The sequence below is a fragment of the Mus pahari genome, chromosome 2 (genome assembly GCF_900095145.1).
Source record: "Mus pahari chromosome 2, PAHARI_EIJ_v1.1, whole genome shotgun sequence".
Lineage (NCBI taxonomy): Eukaryota > Metazoa > Chordata > Mammalia > Rodentia > Muridae > Mus > Mus pahari.
This window is the reverse complement of record NC_034591.1, coordinates 58,771,276-58,779,775: the sequence shown is the minus strand read 5'-3', so window position 1 is coordinate 58,779,775 and position 8,500 is coordinate 58,771,276. Positions and strand designations below refer to the sequence as shown.

The following is an 8,500-nucleotide window of genomic DNA, read 5'->3' as shown; positions in this document are numbered from 1 at the left end:
CTCTTACCTGCTGAGCCATCTCACCAGCCCCCCAGAGGCTAAATTTTAAGTGTGAGAAAACTTAGAGCCAGTTAGTCCTTGATGCTGGCAGTAAGATCAAAGATCTTAGGTAAATTTCCTATTCCTACCCAAAGAATTCATCAGTTCTAGACTCTGATAATTACCTATCTTCAGAGCCTATCATAAGAACTAGATTTTCAAGCTGGAGAGATGGTTCAGTGGATAAGAATGCTTACTGTTCTTCCAGAGGACTTGAGTTCAGTTCCCAGCAGGCCTGAAATAGGAGACGATTGTCCCTCGTTCAAGAACATCATGTCAGCTGGGCAGTGTAGACAGTCTGGTCTACAGAGTGAGTTCCAGGACAGCCAGGGCTACACAGAGGAACCCTGTCTTGAACAAGCAAGCAAGCAAGCAAGCAAGCAAGCAAACAAAGAACCTCTTGTCTGTGATGCCTTCAAATAACCTTTAAGTTGTGACTCATCTTAATCCATCCACAAGATTTTTTTTTCAGGAATCTCTCTTTTAAGCAAGGTAACCCAACACTGGGTTAGTTTCTCATTCTGTCCAGAGAAAAAGACACTGTCACATGCTGCTGCTGGCTGTGGCTTTCAGAGCCACTGTCACATGTATGACTTGGAAACTGGTTGTAGGTCAAGATCCACCACAAATGTGTGGGCTGGGGCAGGAAACGAGAACCTGCAATGTCAGTGTGAGAGGGGAACTGTAGATGGTTTCTTTTTTTGTTTTTGATTGCTGTTTAAGTCAATTGTCTCAGACCCAGTCCACGTTACACACCGGGAGAGCCCCTAGAGGTGGAAATCAAATGTTAAATAGCCGGTCCGATGCCTTTCTACTTCATTTTTATTTTTTTCAATTAATTAATTAATTCTTATTTATGTGAACGAGTGTGTTAATCTCTGTGTGCCTCCCACATGTTCGGGTGCCCAGGGAGACCAGGAAAAGGCGTAGGACCCCTTGGGACTAGAGTTATGGCAGGTTGTGAGCCTGCTGATATGGGTGCTGGGGACTGAACTCAGGTTCTCTAGAAGAACAGCAACTGCTCTTAATCACTGAGACATTCCCAGCACCTTCATCTCCTCTTCTCCTTCCCTTTAAATCCACAAGAGGAAGGCTGAACTGAATGTAATCTGGAAATCTACTTACTAGGTTTTGCTTTTTGCCCACATCTTCTTCTCCCTGAAGCGTTTCCTTGGCAACCTAGGTGGATGTGTCCCTCCCTTACCTGGCTCTCCCTACTTTTTTCTTCTTTTACTTTATGGTGTAAGTAAGGTATTTTGCTTGCACATATACGTCTGTGCACCATGTGCGTGCCCTGTGCTGGAGGAGGTCAGACGAGGGCATCGAATCCCCTGGAGTTACAGACAGATGTAAGGTGCCCTGTAGGTGCTGGGGATTTAACTCAGGTTCTCTGGAAGAGTAGTTTTAGGTGACCCTAAGACTTTCTGCATTAGCTCATTACTCCAGCATCTCCTCTGCTGGGGGATTTTGGGTCTATTGCTGCGACTTCAGTTTTTTTTAACCAGAACCCTTCAGGGTTTTAGTAAAGTTTAGCTAAAAGCTGGTCTGCAAGTCAAGAAAAGTTTGGTGGATGTCACCGAAGCCATAAGATTAACTGTGAAATGAACCCAGGTCCAGGAGTGCCCCCAGAAAGCAACATTTATCATTTTTGACCGCATGGAGGTATGCTCTGGAGTGTGCTTAAGAGCATGTTTCGTGTTCATCGTGGCCTTTGGAATCTTGCTCTGAGTGTTGGAGGTATAAGGAAATGCTCTTGTTACCTGGTCTTGGATGTCCTGAAGAGGAAACTGGGTGGTAGCATGGGGGTCTTCCCTCTCTCCTCCTTCTCTTCCTCCATGTCTTCCTTTCCCCCTTTCTATTTTTTTGTAATAAAGATTTATTTATTTATTATATGTAAGTACACCGTTAGAAGAGGGAGTCAGGCCGGGTGGTGGTGGCGCACGCCTTTTATCCCAGCACTTGGGAGGCAGAGACAGGCGGATTTCTGAGTTCAAGGTCAGCCTGGTCTACAAAGTGAGTTCCAGGACAGCCAGGACTACACAGAGAAACCTTGTCTCGAAAAAAACAAAAAAACAAACAAAGAAGAGGGAGTCAGATCTTTGTTACAGATGGATGTGAGCCACCATGTGGTTGCTGGGATTTGAATTCAGGACCTTCAGAAGAGCAGTCAGTGCTCTTACCCGCTGAGCCATCTTGCCAGCCCCCCCTTTCTATTTTTATTTATGTGTTTTTGTATGTCTGTGTGTGTGTGTCGTGTTCATGGAGGCCAGAAAAAGGCGTCAGGTCCTCTGGAACTAGAGTGTGAGTCACCATGAAAACAAATCTAAGTCTCCTAGATGAGCAGTCACTGCTCTTAACTGCTGAGCCATCTCTCCAGCTCCATTTTGAAAAATGCACATATGTATGTATGTATGTATGTACATATGTATGTATTTAATCATCTCTCCAGATACGCTGCTGGGGATCTTTTTTTTCAAGTATATTTACTCTTTATTGCATTCCTTCAATTTGCATTACACAATATAGTATCTTTTTCAATATAATTTTGGACAAAAACACAAGACATTAACTTCGTTGAACAAGAAACATAAATTAATCCATGTATGACTTTGTTGGGAGGAGAAAGGCAGAACCGCAGACAACATGGACCACGGTGATGGACGGGGAACCACGGTACTAGGCACGGGAATCACAGTTTCACAACACAATTCACTCTTTCAAAGCCACAAAATAAGCCAGGGATGAAAACCCCAAACAAGGTATACAGACGGCAAGATTAGGGGATGATTTGCCTTCTACTGTGGCGACAGTGTCAGAGTACCTCCCAAGTGGCCCTTCAGCAGCAAGCCTCCCGGGCGGCTTCTGATGGCTGTCTTTGTGTTTGAAGCTGCTGGGGATCTTAATACGCACGATTTATTTTAGTGCAATGGCAATGGGGTGCAGAGCTGTGAATACAGACAGGTGAATGACTATTCCTACCTATATGAACAGCTACATTTAATTAAACACTAGTCTAAAACAGAATAAAGCCTCCTCTTGAAAAAATAGTCAGCCTATCGGTGCTTCTCAAATGATATCTCTCACTCATTGCTTTTTCTCCGCTAACATTTCTGGACCTAGTCCCCTCCTGCAGGAGCTCAATTAAACCCAACCAGTGGACTTCGCAGCTCGCAGGTAAAGCCGCACTGGTGGACTACAGCTCCCGGCATGCACCTGTCCCCGAGGTCACGTGAGCGTCCGGAAGCTCTGGCCACATCCCGCTGGGTGAGGTGGCGGCGGGGGCGGCAGGGACGGAGTCTAGCGGAGCGGGTTCTTCGGCGGGTCTCAGGTGCGAGCCTGCGTGCGCTCGGGTGCTTGGGGTCCTGGCCGGGTTGGGCGCGCGGTGGGCTTCGGGCGTGGGATGCGCGGGCAGCTGGTGGGTGTGGCGGCTCGGGCACCGCTGGCAGCTGGCCCCCACAAGACCCCGACCGGGACCCCACAGGAGCTCCTGGTGCTGCCGCTGTGCAGTCCTGAGACTGTGTGCACCGCAAAAGGAGGAGGACACCAGACACAGAGAGGGAAGGTGGCCCCAGCCCAGCCCACGCAGACCTCCCGGGTAGGGGTGTTTGTTCCCCTCGGCCCACCGATCTTGGCTCATGGGACATTTGAACGGACGAAAATGAAACCCAAGGAAAGGGTTCATGGTTTAGCAAGAGGAGGGCCACGTTTTAGGTAGGGTGGGAGGCGTTTGGATAGGATGCACCGAGGTCAGAGGGAGAACGGACTTCGTGGAGAAACTAGGGTTTTGTTTTCTGGTAACTACCACGACCTCAGTTAAGGAATTCGTCTCTGCTTCTTATTCGAATGTCAGACTTTGGTTGTTCTTATTTGCAGAGTGTGGCCTGTTCTTAATTTTGATAAGACAATGGGGATGTGTCCACTTAGTTTAAACATTTTCTGCAATATGTTAAGCGATGCCGTGATAATTTACTGAAATGTTTAGAGGATGCCTAGTTGCCAGGGCGAGCCTCTTTAGCCATTGCTTGATGTCTTCACACACATTTCTGTTTACAAAACAATCTCTGAGGAAGAGAACGCCTTGACTGCTGTGATAGTTGAATTATTATTATTATTTTGCCATTTGCCAGATGTTTCCTGTAAACCAGAATCTGCCCTAAAAACCCAGTAAATCCTTTCATTTAATCCTTAAGTGAGAAAAGCCAGCCTCTTTAGTGTCAGAGTTCTCTGTTTTTCAGGAGCCGTTCAGTGTTCATTGTTTAAAGTTCTGGATGAGTGCCTGGTCACCAAGTGAGGATGACATGCTGTTGCAGTGATTACTGGCACGATTAGGACTTTTTCTGGAGGAAGGAGGAGAAAGTAACTACTTTGAAACATGCCCCAAAATAGAAAATAGGGAGAAGTTGGCCTTAGGAACCCTGGTATAAATGGATGTGGTTTTAGGAACTCTGAAACAGATAGCTAAGTCCTAAACATCTGTGGTATTGAGGCAGTTTTAAGAAAAAGTGTGTGTGTGTGTGTGTGTGTGTGTGTGTGTGGATGTGGATGTGAGCGTGTGTGCACGTGCGCGCCGACAAGTGTCACACAGTCCCGGTAACCACCATCTCCCTGAGTAACTGAAGATGTCCTTGACCTTCTAACCTTCCTGTCTCTGGAGTGCTAGGGTTGGTAGTCTGGTGCCATGGGTGCTGGTCAAGCACTCTGCCATTGAACTAGAGCATGCTTTGTTTTGAGACAGGGTTTCTCTGTAGCCCTGGCTGCTGTTTTGAAACTCACTCCGTGGACCAGGCTGGTCTCGAACTCAGAAATCTGCCTGCCTCTGCTTCCCAAGTGCTGAGATTTCAGGCGTGCACCACCACTGCCCGGCTAGACCATGCTTTTAAGGCGGGCTCTCAAATGAATGTGTGCTTTGCAGCTCTGTAATCCAGGCTGGCCTCCTACTCTCTCACACTTGGAATCTCCCTGCTGGGATTATAGGAGTACACACCTGGGAAGGCTGGAGTCTTGGAAAGAGAAAGAATGTGTATGGTACCTGTGAATAGTTTCTAGTTAGATGATGAGAGATCAGAAAGATGCTGTGTACGTGTGAGCACTGGCACACAAGTGATAGCCTATGCAGAACTGAGAAAGGGCCAGACTCACCGAGCGGTTGAGTGCTTACCTACAGACCAGCGCTCTGAGTACACATAATCTTTTTACTTCCTACATTTAAAAATCAGATCTCGGGAGCCAGATGATTGCCAGCTCTGTACATTCGAGGATGTTAGGGAGCCACATTTGTTTTTAAGTTGGACTTTTCCCATCCCAAACTACATACCAGAGAGATTAAGCTGTGGTAATTCTAATTATCATTTTTACGAATCCTGACGTGTTTTCTCTTTTCCATTTACACGTCTGAAAAATATGCAGAGAGCTGACTATGATTGTATTTGCAAAGTACCTATCAGGGTCCTGGTGCCTTATAGGCAGTCAACTAAATCATTGACGAAGTTTTTTTTGTTTGTTTGTTTTTTGTTTTTTTCTCTGTCTAAGTGCTCTGGGGACACTGTGGACTTAGAACAGAGAAAGCCACTGTTTTTTAAAATGGGGTTTATAGATGAACAATAAACATACAAATCGTTAAAGAAACAAAAATGGGGAATAGAAATTATTTATTTATTTGTAGTGGGACTTGAATCCAGGGCCTTGCATGTGTATGCTAGGCAAGTGCTCTCTCTCTATCTGGGTGCTCAGTCTTCTTACTTCCATCTCCTCATAGGTGGGTCAGTGTGACACAGTATCCTGTTAATGGGAACATTCTGTCTGTCTGTCTGTCTGTCTGTCTATCTGGTAGTCAGTCAGTTTGTCCATCTAAGAAAGGGTCTCACTGTGAAGCCTTGACAGGCCTATAACTTGCTTTTAGAGCAGGCTGACCTTGTCAAACACACTCAGTTCTGCTCACTCTTGTGGGATTAAAATGTTCGTCACCACACACCTGGCCCCAAGGGGAACTATTTTTGATGAGTTGTCTGGGCAGCTACTTAGGGAGGTGACATCTGAGAAATGAGCCAAGAAAGGGAGGAGCAAGCTATTGCAGAGAACCAAGAGGAGATGCACAAAGACTTAAGAGGAGAAGGCTTTGTGGGCTCGGGGATTGCAGATGGGGGTAGGTGGAGGGAGGGAGAGGGAGGGTCGGGGACCAAGAGTAGATTATGGCCTGACAAAGGATTGGGAACTCAGCTGCCCAGGGTGGGACTGGTAATGTTCACATAATGGGAACCACAGGAGCCTAGAAGCAGCAGGTGGGCAGGTGCTGAGAAAGTGCCTCTGAAGAAGCAGAGGTGGGTGAATCAGCACACTGCCGCAGTGAAGAAGGAAAGTACCAAATTGTGTGTTGTGTGCTTGGAGGTATGATAATCTGTAGGGACTCTGCCTATGGGGGAAGGAGGAACTACAGAATCCGCAAGAAAGGAAAGGAACTGCTCAGACAGGTATCTGAGACAGAGGGAGGCTTTGTCTTCACTGTCTGCTGCTGTGAGGGGTCGTCCTGCAAAGTCCATTTTGCTGTTGTTTGTGATTGGATCATTAATTAGAATGCTAACTTCATCAGTGGGCGAAGCTACTAATGAGTTCATACTGCACCGCTCACGGGCCTGCCTTTGCCTGCCGATTGTTGCTCCTTTTGTTTCCTCGGCTGCTGTGAGGTGAGCATCTTAACCCCACCATGCCCTTCCATCCAGAACTTCTGCCGTGTCGTAGGCCCAGAGTCAGTAGAACCGAGTATGGACTGATGTATCTGAAGCTGTGAGCCAATATATGTTCTTCTCTTAGTTCATTTGCATCAGGCATTTGTCACATGATGGGACAGCTAACACAGCTGCCTGGCTTGTTTATTACCAGCCCTCAACCTTTCCACCTCAGTCGGCCACTCAGGCAGACCCCTACCATCCCCAGCTGTTCCCTAGTCCTGAATCAGACTCATTTCCTTCAAGGGACAAAGACACACAGGCTGAGAAGGCTCTGCAAAGAGTTTGGGTTTTTAATCTATCTCTTAGAAAGCCATCACAGGTTTTAAACAGAGGTTGATTTATCACCCATCTTTTTTAGGGAGGAGGGGGTGCTAAAGATAAATGGGGGGAAGGGTTGTCACTAGTTCAGCACACTACCATTATGTTGGATTCTAGCCCTTGATTTATGTGTTTTGGGGATAAGAGTCTTTCTGTAGCTCAGGCTGACCTTAAAATCAATAATCTTGCCCCAGGCTTCTAAGTGCTGTGTTTCCATGTGTTCCTCCCTGCCTGATGGTATGATTGGTGTTGTAAGATGTGTTTTTGCTAATGTGTGAGGAATCATTTGTGAGTGGGGTTGTATAGGGAGAAGAATCCTGTTACAGCAGACAGGTGGTAGATCAGGGCAGGCCTTCTTAGGGTGGAGACAGGGAGATTAAGTTCAGAGGTAAAAAGGTATTTAGTAATGGGCTGGATGTGGAAGCTCAGAGAAGGGAAAATAAAGCAAATAAAGAATCCTATTCACTTTGTCCACAGGAGGAATGGAGGTGCTGTTTCTGAGGTGGGGAGTCCCAGGGGAGATAGATTTGGAGGAAATGGATCCTGGTTTGGATCTGTGGAGGGCTAATCATGCAGTTAGTTGGTTAGTGGCATAAACCTGGAAGGCTTTGGTGTAACACCACAGTCCTGGGTGACAGAGCAGGGGAAGATTAGAAGGGGAAGTTTAGAAGGAAGGAGAGAAAGCTCTGCTTCACAGGCTGAGAAGGCAGAGCGTTAGGGAAGTGTGGGAGGCTTGCCGGGCATGGGTGCTTGCCCTTTGAGGTTTGCGGTTTGAATCTGAAGTCAGCCCTCGTGTGTGATTTTTCTCTGACAGAACTCAGCTGTGAGGATACAGGGAAGGAAGCGGGCCAGGCCTGGGAGAAGAAAAGACTCACTGGGTAGATGGCATGTAATCAGGTAAGGAAGTGTGGCTAAGGGAGGAGCCTGGCTGGGGGAAATGAGTGTTGGAGCATGAAGTATCTAATGCAAGCACTCTGGAAGGCAAGGGTGTTTAGAATGCTTGTGGGTGAGATTCCAGGCCTGAGTTTCACCCATGGAGTGAGGCTTCTTGGGGACACAGGGAAAAGGCAAGTGAAGGAGACAGGACTGCAGAAGGGTCTTAAGAGGGGACTCTTTCCTCTTCTGGTTGGTTGTTCAAAAGCTCTGAAAGCAAAGGGGAAGGGCCTGTGGAACAGCAGCTGTCCAGTGTGGAGGGCCTGTTCTGGTAGTGGGTAGCAAGAGCTTCAGAGGACAATGGGCGAGAGCTGCCCTGGGTACAAGGTGGGCAGGACCCCTTGATTTTTGAAGCAGGTGGGCTGTGATAGGAGTGGTGGCTGCTGCTTCTTCTTTCTTCTTCTTCTTCTTCTTCTTCTTCTTCTTCTTCTTCTTCTTCTTCTTCTTCTTCTTCTTCTTCTTCTTCTTCTTCTCCTTCTTCTCCT

The 8,500-nt window shown here is 47.1% G+C and overlaps 1 protein-coding gene across 3 annotated transcripts in view; it reads left to right on the top strand.

Annotated features, from left to right (window-relative positions):
• The first annotated feature begins 3,292 nt into the window (after positions 1-3,292).
• Positions 3,293-8,500, top strand: part of Slc37a3 (solute carrier family 37 member 3) — a 41,634-nt gene continuing 36,426 nt past the window's right edge. Inside the window, exons 1-2 of one of the 3 annotated variants that reach the window (XM_029535459.1) lie at positions 3,331-3,367; positions 7,897-7,979. The gene's annotated coding sequence lies outside the window, so the exon portion shown is untranslated. Of the gene's footprint in view, positions 3,368-7,896; positions 7,980-8,500 lie in introns of all 3 variants that reach the window. The other 2 variants (XM_021190393.2, XM_021190395.2) reach the window with 2 other exon arrangements.